The sequence below is a fragment of the Amia ocellicauda genome, chromosome 9, assembly GCF_036373705.1.
Source record: "Amia ocellicauda isolate fAmiCal2 chromosome 9, fAmiCal2.hap1, whole genome shotgun sequence".
Classification (NCBI taxonomy): domain Eukaryota; kingdom Metazoa; phylum Chordata; class Actinopteri; order Amiiformes; family Amiidae; genus Amia; species Amia ocellicauda.
This window is the reverse complement of record NC_089858.1, coordinates 34660279-34674267: the sequence shown is the minus strand read 5'-3', so window position 1 is coordinate 34674267 and position 13989 is coordinate 34660279. Positions and strand designations below refer to the sequence as shown.

At 41.5% G+C, this 13989-nt stretch overlaps 1 long non-coding RNA gene across 1 annotated transcript in view; it reads right to left on the bottom strand.

Moving 5' to 3' along the window:
- LOC136758292 (uncharacterized) overlaps positions 1 to 1671 on the bottom strand; it is a 43246-nt gene extending 41575 nt beyond the window's left edge. Inside the window, exons 1-2 of the long non-coding RNA XR_010819951.1 lie at positions 1586 to 1671; positions 1089 to 1251 (exon numbers count right to left, since the gene is read on the bottom strand). This is a non-coding gene — a long non-coding RNA (uncharacterized LOC136758292). The remainder of the gene's footprint in view (positions 1 to 1088; positions 1252 to 1585) is intronic.
- Between the last annotated feature and the right edge of the window lie 12318 nt (positions 1672 to 13989).

Sequence of the window (13989 nt, the reverse complement as noted above, 5' to 3'; positions counted from 1 at the left end):
TACTAAATACAATTAGAGCCCCTGTAACTACCTGAAAGCATACATATATGTAGCTCATTGCCATTTACTTTAGCTGTCAATACAAAAAGACAAGATTTCATGAATAAATAAAGTGAACAGCAGCACAGTCAATGAATAATACCTAAAATAATAACTTTTAGTTCTAGCTAACCTTGCTATGCCATGCATGGCTGCAAGAAGGCATCACACATGTTAGTTTCGTTTCCAACACTCAGACATGAGAGTGGAGAGTCAGAAGGTCTGAAGAAGATGCCAAAGGCGCTACAACCTGGGACAGGGGTATGGGGTTCCAAGGGGGCTTTGCCAGGTGTTTCTGGCCATTTCATGAGTGTATCTGGCACTAGAATTATATAAAATAAACAGTGAACCTTTTCAAAAATCAGCATTCTGTGGTTGATGCTAGTAAATTCAGTATTTGTAATAGTCCTTTTAGATAAGTAATTAGGGTATGTACTATGTTCAGTATTCTAATACTCCATGTATGTGTGTAATTACGGTATATTTGGTCTCCTAGGATCTTGCGCAGTGTTGTTGTTTTGAGGGAGAGACAAAGTGGTTACTGTGTTGAGAACGAGTAATATGTGGAGACAATAGATTGTGTTATAGTAATCTCTTGTCGATTTAACAGGTGCATGTAATGAAATCATCTCACAGCTCTCTAATAATGTGCTTACAGTTAATAAGTGTTTGCGGTTTACTCGAATTCTCGATGGTTTCGAGTAGACGCTTCTGCTTCAACATGCGTCAGTGCTTCATAATGTCTAAACATTGAAATGCTTGATTTCAAGTGTAACAAATATACATTCAGACAAGACTGTTGGTGCTGAAGTTACATCCTAGCACCGCAGCTCTGCATCGGGGTATTCTCGCATCGAGACTGACGTCAGAGCCGCGCAGTGCAGCCTATTGAGTGACAGAGGGAGGGGCAGGGGCGGGCTCTCATCTCCCAGCCTGGGAGAGTGACGTGGGATATTGTCAATCTTCCTTATTTTGAGCCTGCATTGGGTCAGCTCAATGTTTTAATCAATCAGGTTAATAACAGCAAATGTGCAGAACTTCTGCCATACCAGAGTACTTTCTGAATCTCCCTCTGAGATCCTCCTGTCGATCTTCCTGAACTGTGGCAGAGCTGGGATCCTCATCCACACCAAGAAGTCCTGGCACAGAAACCCGTCAGGTGGCTGTCTAGCTCACAGGCCTGCTTCGACCAGTTCAAAGGCTTCACTGTCCCTGAAAAACAGAGTAGCAACATCTTTTAAATGTACTCTTCTCCCTGACCAAAAAAGCATCTCGTGTCTGATCCAGACAAGCTCCCCCACTACAGCAGCAGAGAAAGAGCATGACGGTGTCAAAAAAATTAATAAAGAAGAACCCTCAGATATATATCCATGAAAAAAATCCATGAAGCTGTAACGAAAACCTTCTGCTAAACCTTCACTTCAGTGAGAGTACCGGATCAATGTAATGAAGCCCCTGGGGGCTGTATGTGAACCCAGTGCACTAATTTAGGAGGTGAGACCTTAGAAAGGCATTCAGTGAGCTGAATGTGAAGTGAGTCTATTACCATCGAAGGAACGGTTGTTGACAGTGGCTCCACAAGGTGCTGGATGCCGCGGGCATCTCTATCAAAGGAGCAGTTCTGTGGATTCTACAAGGAAACAAAACCGCTTGATCAGCTCCGTGAAGTTGCCCCCCCCACTTACAGCACAAACGATAAATTACATATCATTCGTTTTTGCTACGTTTGTGCCGTTGAAATAAACGAGTGACGTCACTCAGCCCCCCCACAACATCAGAATCAAACCAAACATATCTCGTTCGTTTGTGCCGCTTTGTGCCGTTTAAACGAATGTTTCAGCTGTTCTAATATTAAAGATATAACGAAATTAAATTATAATGACATTATTTTTGCTGAAACTCCTATTGCATGTGAATAACAACCACAGTAGGCTACAGTCCTAGTACTAACGGGATCCAAAAACAGGATCGGATCCGGGCTCACTAGATCCGGATCATGAAAAGGCTTTGCACGAAGCGGATCGAGATCCGGCGGTGTGTGAGCTGGTATTGAGCAGCGCTGCGGGGCTGAGAGTCTCCTGTTAAACCAGCTGTCTGACTGCTGCTGTATATGACCGGCTCTACAGCTGCAGTGACAGTCAATAATACAACCTTCACAAAACTAACGGGATCCGGGCTCTGATTTTCATCTTGATCTCATTGTGTTGTACTAAACGGATCAGCGCTCAATCAGAGCTGCAACCTGATCACAATGCATGCGACTTCATTGAGTTCGCCACCTTCATGGACACCGCAGGTATATAAGCGCAGGCAAAACCCTTCGAGGTGTTTGGTGAGGAAGGTGTATGAAAGCAGTATACACTCACCTAAAGGATTATTAGGAACACCTGTTCAATTTCTCATTAATGCAATTATCTAACCAACCAATCACATGGCAGTTGCTTCAATGCATTTAGGGGTGTGGTCCTGGTCAAGACAATCTCCTGAACTCCAAACTGAATGTCTGAATGGGAAAGAAAGGTGATTTAAGCAATTTTGAGCGTGGCATGGTTGTTGGTGCCAGACGGGCCGGTCTGAGTATTTCACAATCTGCTCAGTTACTGGGATTTTCACGCACAACCATTTCTAGGGTTTACAAAGAATGGTGTGAAAAGGGAAAAACATCCAGTATGCGGCAGTCCTGTGGGCGAAAATGCCTTGTTGATGCTAGAGGTCAGAGGAGAATGGGCCGACTGATTCAAGCTGATAGAAGAGCAACTTTGACTGAAATAACCACTCGTTACAGCGGTCTGACTGCTGCTGTATATGACCGGCTCTACAGCTGCAGTGACAGTCAATAATACAACCTTCACAAAACGATATTGTGCTAAAGTGCTGTACAGTTTATTAATGAAACAATATTAATTGTTCACTCCATTTCCCAATACATGTTAATCAGTCAGCTTCTGCCTCAGCACAAAGTACAGCCTGTTTCTCGCACTAGTGTGCATGTCGAAAGCTACGTCACTTTTTCTGTATCTCACCAACTGCAATAATAATAATAATAATAATACGTTTTATTTATAACCCTCTCTTCTCATAACCAGAGCGACAAGTCAAGTAGTCAAAACAGACATAGTAAAAAGATAAAACATGAAACAGCAGTAGCAACAAAAGTATTATTTAAAACTTGCAACTAACAGAGATCCTTGAAAGGATGTCCTTATAACCGTGGAGAGGCGCTTCAGAGCCTGTGGAGTCGCTGCTCATCTGCGGAGCTGCGCTGCATACGGAGCTCCGTCATCCGCCGTGTTGAGACACAGCTTTTACATCATCGTTTACAAATAAAAACCTAATCGCAGACAAACTGCACCTCACCATAAAGACACAAAAGCAGAATGCACTGTTCAACTTTAAACTGTTTATTTGCAAGTGCAAATCTCTGTAAATGATTTAAGGTCACATTTCTATTGTCTACACCGATAATGTCACCTACTACTCAACGCTAAACACAGCTTCACAAATGTGGTTGCGATCATTGCGCTTCATAGTTGATTCCACTACAGGATCAGTCATGTCTGTGAGGATGAATATGGTAATGGTGTTAATATACACTCACCTAAAGGATTATTAGGAACACCATACTAATACTGTGTTTGACCCCCTTTCGCCTTCAGAACTGCCTTAATTCTACGTGGCATTGATTCAACAAGGTGCTGAAAGCATTCTTTAGAAATGTTGGCCCATATTGATAGGATAGCATCTTGCAGTTGATGGAGATTTGTGGGATGCACATCCAGGGCACGAAGCTCCCGTTCCACCACATCCCAAAGATGCTCTATTGGGTTGAGATCTGGTGACTGTGGGGGCCAGTTTAGTACAGTGAACTCATTGTCATGTTCAAGAAACCAATTTGAAATGATTCGACCTTTGTGACATGGTGCATTATCCTGCTGGAAGTAGCCATCAGAGGATGGGTACATGGTGGTCATAAAGGGATGGACATGGTCACAAACAATGCTCAGGTAGGCCGTGGCATTTAAACGATGCCCAATTGGCACTAAGGGGCCTAAAGTGTGCCAAGAAAACATCCCCCACACCATTACACCACCACCAGCAGCCTGCACAGTGGTAACAAGGCATGATGGATCCATGTTCTCATTCTGTTTACGCCAAATTCTGACTCTACCATCTGAATGTCTCAACAGAAATCGAGACTCATCAGACCAGGCAACATTTTTCCAGTCTTCAACTGTCCAATTTTGGTGAGCTTGTGCAAATTGTAGCCTCTTTTTCCTATTTGTAGTGGAGATGAGTGGTACCCAGTGGGGTCTTCTGCTGTTGTAGCCCATCCGCCTCAAGGTTGTACGTGTTGTGGCTTCACAAATGCTTTGCTGCATACCTCGGTTGTAACGAGTGGTTATTTCAGTCAAAGTTGCTCTTCTATCAGCTTGAATCAGTCGGCCCATTCTCCTCTGACCTCTAGCATCAACAAGGCATTTTCGCCCACAGGACTGCCGCATACTGGATGTTTTTCCCTTTTCACACCATTCTTTGTAAACCCTAGAAATGGTTGTGCGTGAAAATCCCAGTAACTGAGCAGATTGTGAAATACTCAGACCGGCCCGTCTGGCACCAACAACCATGCCACGCTCAAAATTGCTTAAATCACCTTTCTTTCCCATTCAGACATTCAGTTTGGAGTTCAGGAGATTGTCTTGACCAGGACCACACCCCTAAATGCATTGAAGCAACTGCCATGTGATTGGTTGGTTAGATAATTGCATTAATGAGAAATTGAACAGGTGTTCCTAATAATCCTTTAGGTGAGTGTATACTGCTTTCATACACCTTCCTCACCAAACACCTCGAAGGGTTTTGCCTGCGCTTATATACCTGCGGTGTCCATGAAGGTGGCGAACTCAATGAAGTCGCATGCATTGTGATCAGGTTGCAGCTCTGATTGAGCGCTGATCCGTTTAGTACAACACAATGAGATCAAGATGAAAATCAGAGCCCGGATCCCGTTAGTTTTGTGAAGGTTGTATTATTGACTGTCACTGCAGCTGTAGAGCCGGTCATATACAGCAGCAGTCAGACAGCTGGTTTAACAGGAGACTCTCAGCCCCGCAGCGCTGCTCAATACCAGCTCACACACCGCCGGATCTCGATCCGCTTCGTGCAAAGCCTTTTCATGATCCGGATCTAGTGAGCCCGGATCCGATCCTGTTTTTGGATCCCGTTAGTACTAGGACTGTAGCCTACTGTGGTTGTTATTCACATGCAATAGGAGTTTCAGCAAAAATAATGTCATTATAATTTAATTTCGTTATATCTTTAATATTAGAACAGCTGAAACATTAGTTTAAACGGCACAAAGCGGCACAAACGAACGAGATATGTTTGGTTTGATTCTGATGTTGTGGGGGGGCTGATTGACGTCACTCGCCGAAAATAAATAAATGTTAATATCTTCCAAACCAAAGCAGCACAAACGTTTATTTCAACGGCACAAACGTAGCACAAATGAATGATATGTAATTTATCGTTTGTGCTGTAAGTGGGGGGCCAACTTCACGGAGCTCGCTCGATCAGAATAACATGAAATAAAGCTAATACTCGTGATTTTGAGTTTTGAAAGAACTAAATGCTATTCATTTTACAATTACCGGATGTTTTCAATGCATGACTCAATACATACACATTTCAATACATGATAATTAGGCATAGACACAGAAGTATTTATAAAAGTCAATTGATAATAGATTACATTTTTACGTGATCCATTCACATTTTCTCCAACAACATGTGCCATTCGTTCCATGATTTAATTTTATATCTCGATAACCAGAATTAGGTGTTTATTTCTCAATATCTGATGGATTTAACGAGGCGACTCAAAATCAGGTTAAAATAAGGAGTGTGTTTGACAATGTCATTTGGCTGCCTTTCCGTTTCACACAGTGCAGCACCAGAGCCCATCTGTGCGGGTGGAAACTGAATCAGTAGAGATGAGGTGGGGGATGCAATTCAGTTGGACAGGTTTCAGTTTGGAAACAAATTGGAGTTTCTGGCGGCCCAGGGCCTGCACAGCCCTGAGAGAACTGTTCTCTGCAGATATATTGAATTTTGTGTGTTGTTGTGTTTTAAGCCAATGAAGCTGAAGGAGAATTGCAGGTTTTCTACCCTGAAGAGGGACAATAAAGCTTTTGAATTCAATCGAATGTCTTGATCATCAATGGGCCAAAGACCTGGCTGACACACTGCTGCTGACCAATGCAGTCAAGACCTGGATTAATTAATTCCCTGGTCATTAATCAAGGGTTTCATGGTGGGATGAGAACCTGAAGTGTGAGCGAAAGCAATGTTGCCGCAGGGCCAGAAAATTAAAGATTTCAGATAATATATTTTTTTTACATGCATTCATTGGGATATTAACTTGCCAGTTACATTCCTGATGATCTCGTGGTTCTACCACATTGCTGGACAATGGCATGGCACAGTTCACGTGAAGGGTAAAGGTTCAGTGTGTGGTATTGTTGGATGAATGTGTATTAGGGCTGCAAATTCAAAGACTTTTCCTTAAATGACCGTTGACATTGTTAAAGATCAATCAATTGATTAATCTTATTAAAAAGTGGGGGGTTTTGCCTATGGCAGAAAATCTCCAATGTGCGTTTTTCCTCAATAAAATCTTTATTTTAACAAGACGTGGACATATTTGACACCATGCAGATAACCACATATCAGAAAACTATATATTTAAAAAGAACCATCTTTGGAAGAGTATTACATTTAAATGACTCTGGCAGTATATATCCACTGCCTAGTTTTTCTGCAGGGTGGTCCGCTGTGTCGGACTGGCAGACTTTCGGTTGGCAGGACTGCGGACTTCACCTTGCAATCACCGCCAATGTAAAGGTAGGTGATGGTGATGTGATTCTCCGCGGTCAAGGCAGTCCAGCAGTTGGTAGTTAGGGCCATTTGTAGAATTTCTAAGTTTTTGGGGGGCTTCGAAATGGAGTCCAGAATCAGGTGGGGGGGGGGGGGGGGGTAGGTTGGGGTGCTGACGTTCCCCCCCCCGTATCAAAGGGGGGGGGGGGGGGGGGGGTGCTGAGGATGTTATTTTCCGATGTCAGAGCGGGAGGGGGGTGGGTTGCTGACAGTGTTTTGTGGAGTTACTTCTTCATTCTTGGATTCTTTTGTTGTTGTATTTTTAGGGGGGCTGAGAGGAAATACAGGGGGGCTGAAGCCCCCCTAAATAGGGTGTAGCAACGCCCCCGATTGTAGCCAATTGTGCTGTAAGATCTGCTTTCTTTTCTCTGTAGCACTTTCTATGCGCCGGTGCCTCACGATGGAATGCTATATCCCAGTTCCACCAAAATCATTCAGCCCCGAAAACATTCGCCATCATCAATATTTATTGGCATCATATCTTTCTCTATTAACCAGCAAATCTCGTGTTATCCTCTCAGCGCGATGTTCATTACAGTTATTTCTAGCCAGGGCGGCTGGATGTTTGTTTGTCAGGCGATACATCATTGGCATAGTCGTGGTGTAATATTTTAACACACAGAATCACAGTATTTGCAGTGAACATGATCCTTTTTTAAATCAAAGTTATCCCAAACCACGCTTCTTTTTGTTCACTTCATCCTTCTTTGGATTTTACTGCTAGCTTCTTCAGGTAATTTTCCCTCCAACAACAATTACATAGTGATACTAATTTGAAATGGCCTACGTCAATCAAATTGTTATTGACAATTAATCGACCTTCGATTTATCATGAACATCCCTAGTGTGTATGCAAGCACAATGTGTATCGATGTTACAATATCACTTTCTCAATTTAAGACTGGGCAGAATAAATACACTGTACAATGTGCTCAGAATAAAAATGACGGGGACCAAAAAATAGTCCAAAGAGAAGGTCTAGTTTAAATGAGGGTGTGCTTTCAGATCATGTTGGATCAGGATCTGATATGGCTGCGAGACAAACTGAAACAACGCCAGGCAGGAAAGGGTTAATGTGGAGCTACAGCTCACCTAAGGAAAACCATGGGATGAATCCTAGTGGATTATTGTGGATTTAGATAATTTGTTTGTTGTTCTGTCCTTGTTCTTTCTTGTACACTTTGTCGTGGTCTTTTCTGGACTTTCCCCACTCTTGTTATTATTTTAAACACATAAATAAACGAACTAACCCACAAATAAATAGACATTGACTGTTAAAAATTACACTAAACTGAAAACCTCATCCCAGTGGCGCACCTGGCCGTAGGGCGGAGGGTTAAGGAGCTCAGAGCTGTAGGGCGTAGGGCTGGGGCTGCTGTCCTCGCGTGGGACGGACACCACAAAGACCAGGTCCAACTCTCTTCCTGCCTGCTGTGCTGACCTCCGGCGCAAACAGAGTTTCTCAAAGTAGAGGATATAACAGATCCACAGCAGAAATGTAGTGATCATGGATGGCACCAATATCCTGTAAACAAGTTTCATAGGAAAATGTTTATTCTTGTTTGAAGTTATACAGTCGGTTTGTTGTGAAATCGATCCTTGTATTGTACACACCATCATTTGCGTTAAACGTATTAGTTGGGCCCAGGTGAGCACTTTCAGTATCCCATTGCTTATACCTGCAAACAGAGATTTACACCACACAGATCAGTAGAAAAAACTAACATTACAGCTGTCCCACTGAACACTGTTCCACCCCAGACCATTCCAGTGCAGGAACATTTCCCTCCAGACACCCACTGGTGCTTGTGGGTCATCGCTGCAGAGGCTATGGGAATTGCTAAAGGCACTGAAACAATGCGAGGAGGTTTTACTGACTTGGTGTCACCTTTTGTTTCCCCTGTGATGTTTATGACAGATTCCCATTTCTGAAACCAGCCAGACATGTGGAAGGCTTACACTGAACTCATGCAGGTACTGTTACAGTGTAATCTATATATACCCGAATCACGGCCTGTAGTACTCGGAGACCTGCTGCCCACCATTTACCACCCGGGACTCCGGCATTTTGGCATATGAATGCATGGAAACCTTTTTTAATGCTGTGTGCCCAGTTTGAAGGAATTTTAATGTATCGTTTCGTTAGCTCAGCACAATTGCTGGAAACAAATGGTCGCAAATGGCTGACTCTCAAAAGCCAATAGATCTTTTAAATATTCAAAAGCTTGTCCGTTTGTCATCTGTAGTCTTATAATACTATAAATAGTAAATGAACAGTGCAATAAATGTGTTACTTTACTAGTAATCGTAAGAAATGAGTTTCCACATACTTCCTTATTGACGGACTGCTTTCAGTTCAGCCCGCGCTGTGTTTTCATTCGCCGCCTCATCACGGCTGATAACATGCGTAATTCGACCAGATTTTTCTTTTGGGACTGTTTAAACATATTCATCAAAATACTTTAGCTTTTGTATAGACTTTTGGGGAATACTTAAATGTACGAATGTGCTCAAACCAGCTTTTAAGTATTTAAAAAGTCTATTAGCTGGCTTTTGAGAGTCAGCGATTTGCGACCGACCATTTGCTTCCAGCAATTGTGCCGTGCTAACGAAATGAAAACCCAAATTTCTTCAAACGACGCACAGAATTAAAAAGTTTCCATGGATGCATGTGATTAAGGTTGAGAAATTAAAAAGATACTTCGATATTTTGTCAGTTTAAACGACCGCAGTAGCGAGTTGGGACGGGGCCTGTAATTCCGTCAGCCGTTAATCGTTCTTCTACCACAGACGTTCAATTATTGTACATACCGTTGTGCCAATAAATACATGCATCAATACGTACATACACAGTTACTCCTTACCTGAACCAGCTGAAACAATTGGCAACACACGCCAATTTAAATGTGCAGCAAGTCTACAAACGAGTTTTAACCCGAGCAAAATAACCATGTAGCCATCGTCTGTTTACGACCGTGTCTCTATCCAATCCATAGAACTGAGCAGGGCTGTCGACGTCACGAAGGGCGATTTTTTTTTTTATCTTGTTAACCGAAACTGACAATGCTAAATCACACTTCAGATGTCCCTCGTAGCCTATATAAATTAAACATTTGATCTGTATAATGCCCATTACTTACATACAACTTGTTGTATATTACACAAATCAAAACCGTCATTAAAAGCCCCTCAATTGCCAGTGTCGCGTCAGCAGGCATCGGACCAGACCATTACGTTACACCATAGGGGTCCATGTAAACTATGTAGTAAATACGTACAGTACGCGTGTGCGAGATGTTGTGAGAAACATGCTATGGTACGATAAGTATGAAGGTTGTGAGAAACATGCTAAGGTATGATCAGTATGAAACAAAATACCGGTTTAAATGATCTTCTGAAAAATATATCCACCCCCCCCCCATTATGCATGTGGACCACTCCATGTTGTTCGGCCTCTCGTTTTTTCCGTTATCCGCCATCTTAACAGCAAAGCGATGTGCGGTAGAGATGGAAACGTGAACAAATCAAAGCTGTCAAAAACATCTGCTGTTTGGGATTTTTATTTTTCACTAAATGCACAGAAGACCCCAAAACAAACTGATCGTCAGCTATGCAAGAGAATTGGTAGCCTATAGCACCGAGGAACAACCAAACTCGGGGATCATTTGACCAGCGTAAGTTTAAATGATTAGGTATTGTAACGAAACCTGGCCTAGTAGGTTATGTTGTAACTGGATTTGACAGTAGCCTGTATCTGCCACCATCTTTGTTTACGGGGACGGTCCGGTCAAATAACTCTGGAAGCTGGAGGTAGTTATGTAAAAGGGGAGAGTGAAAGGCCAGGAGGAAATGCAGTCTTTTTAGTAAAAAAATAAAAGCTGGGTACACAATGTGCAATTTGGGCAATAGGATACAATCACAGTATCACTAAACAATCCATAAAAAGTCAATATGCATTGAATTGTTTAGTTAATTTCTCAGTCAAGTCAGTCCTCATACATTGAACCAATTATGATCTAACAGCAAACAGCCTTCATAAAAATACTAAAATAAACACCAATGTAAGTGAAAAAGAACCACAAATAAATGTCAGATAAATCATACAATAAACACATCAATAACTACGGTGGCCGTGAAGTGCAAAACTCAAAGGCAGAAAGAAAACCGCAAATTATTACGGAATTGCGTCATCTAGAGTCCTACCAATAGGAAACGTGTCCGCCTCCTCACCCCCCGCCGCGTTATTTCGATGCCCCCGCTGTTCTGGGCAGCCTGTGCAAGAGAAGCGCTCGATTTAAAGTACACGTATTGATGCAGACCCAGACGGCTCCTGGAATTACGATTATTTTGAATGTCACTCTCGCTTCATTTATTTAAAACATGAAATACAAATAATGACTCTATTGACTGTAAAGTCTTTACTGGGAAGTATAATTAGAAGTGGAGGTGGACTGTATAGAGCGATAAGGTCCTGTAGGCTAATTTCATATCTTGATCAAGACCTACATTTGTTAATATAGAATGCAAAAATACCAGCTCTAGGACCAAATCACTTTTAATATCAGAAATAAACACTGTGTAAATAGAGAGCTTAACTCACATTCATTGCACCAATTGTGCGTGTGTTCCCTGTAGTGTTTACAGTGAATACTGTCCTCATATGTATTAAATGTACACGCACACACAGAGACCCACATACACACAGGCAGTATTGTGTGAACTGTAACGTTTTAGTGCTAATAAAAGCATGATGTGAAATCAGTCCTCTTATTTCTGTGTTAACATCTGTGTTTAGTCGTTTCTGTTAACTCACCAACACACCATGTGCATGGCAATTGCTTTAAGGGACACTTAAAGTAGGCTAACATCACTTTCTAACCTTTGTAATATAACCTGCATCAACACTTATACTTGAAATCGAGCATTTCTCTCCTGCACGGAGAGCACAGAGCAGAGACGCTGACCAATGGCAGCGCTTCAGTCCTGTGTGGGCATCGAAATAATGTGGCTGGGGCATGAAGAAACATATATATATATATATATATATATAAAAAAGTTGTTTCTCATTTTGTATTCTTCCTTTTGCATTCTGCTTTTTGTTTGTTTTTCTTTTTGCCTTTGTGTTTTGAACTTCAGGGCCACCATAGGATAACCACAATTCCAACACAGCAATTCCAACTATAAAAACATATAATAGGATCCAGCACTGTTCAATCAGTCACTTGGCCCTATTACACAGATTAACTCACGATCTGTGAATCAGTTAAAAACTGCTCTTATGGACAAGGACTAGCATAAAATCATATTAACAATTAAAGCATTCATTCAATTACACACAATCCCACACACAATGTAAACACATATAGCTGTATAACGGAGCCAGAGAACTTCCCTTCAATTGGACAGCTCCCCCCATCCAGGATTTGGCACCGAGTTTAGTCTAAAACAGGCAGCCCCATATTCTCTGCAGGCAGCCCAACCCCAGACAGCAGCAGTATGCTAGCAGTAGAAAAGTCTCTCCCATGTATCTTCTGAGCCCTGCTTATATCCCCATCTGCTCCTGATATGACATCCCGTGATTGGCCACAATGCTCAGTCCAATTAAGGTTAATAAGAGCCAATTAATCACAGTATTATTTATTAGGGTCATTATTATTATTATTATTATTATTATTATTATTATTATTATAAATACAAATATATTGACCTTAAGCCAGTTCAGCTCAGTTAGTTGACAGCGCGGTTAACGTGGGGGTCTGCGCGAGTCGCTGGGCAGTCTTTCCTTGTGGGTCTCCTTGCTTAGGCCGTTGCTACGCGATTCATTCAAATTTAGCAAGTTAACGAGGGTGTACAAATAAACACAACCCACGTAATCAACAATAAGCAGTAAACAATATTAATACATGAGGGGAAATAACGAAGTAACTATCCCTAGTACATGTTTTTCATGAAATTGTTTAAAATTCAGTTTGATCACCGGTGGCCAACCTCCCTTTTCCATCACAATAAAAAAATACAAATGAAAATTAAAGCATGACTCACCTTATGCACATTAAATTGACTACATATAATCCCATCGTAAGCATGTTTAATGACGTTAGACATATATTTTCACATTATATTTCTAGATAATTAAGAGCAATGTTGTAGGATTTGTAACAAATTTTTAATACGTCTTGCAATTCCAGCAAAAATGCAAAACAAAGTCTGAAGGATGTTTATGCCACTCATCAACAATTCTCTTAAAAGGATCTTTGGATTAATGAATGAATCAATCAATCAATCAACTATTTTTTGTTTTGTTTTGTTTGAACCCAAAATGGATGATTTCTTTGGTCAGCCTGCTCTAGGCCTATTTCCTCCGTCTGAAAACCTTTAGAAACGAGACCTGTCTGTGTCAGAGCTGCCGCCAGCATGATGGCGCCGTCTAGTGGACGAGAGTAGCACCGGCGTAAAGACTGGAACAGCTTCCCCACATTGATAAGGCATCCATGACAAAATTCAAAATAAATACACGGAGAATAGAATACATAAATACATGTTGAAATAAATACACAAATAAATGAATGTTGAAATAAATAAATACATGGACATTTATTTATTGTTGTATTTGTGTATTTCAACATTTATTATTTTCTCGGTGTATTTATTTTAGAACATAAATAGAACAGTTTCCTTTGGATACACACTCATCCAGCAATACCGCACACTGGCTATTGTTATAGTTATAATATTTGTATCCTAAACACCTGTCCCAGACACTCATTATTATTCATAGTAATAAACATACAGTACCCCCCCCCCAACAGCTCTAATACAGAACACATTGGCCAGTGGATGTGTCCCGTTGACTGATCATCGGTCTGTCTGAGGGCGGGTCCCTTGCGCATTCTCTATTAGGTGTGATTATGATTTGACTTTGCTTCTCAAAAATTGATACTGCCCACTTGGACAACAGTTAATCTTCCATATTGGAGAGTTTTTCGGGGACAGAATCCACAGCTTTAATATAGTAAA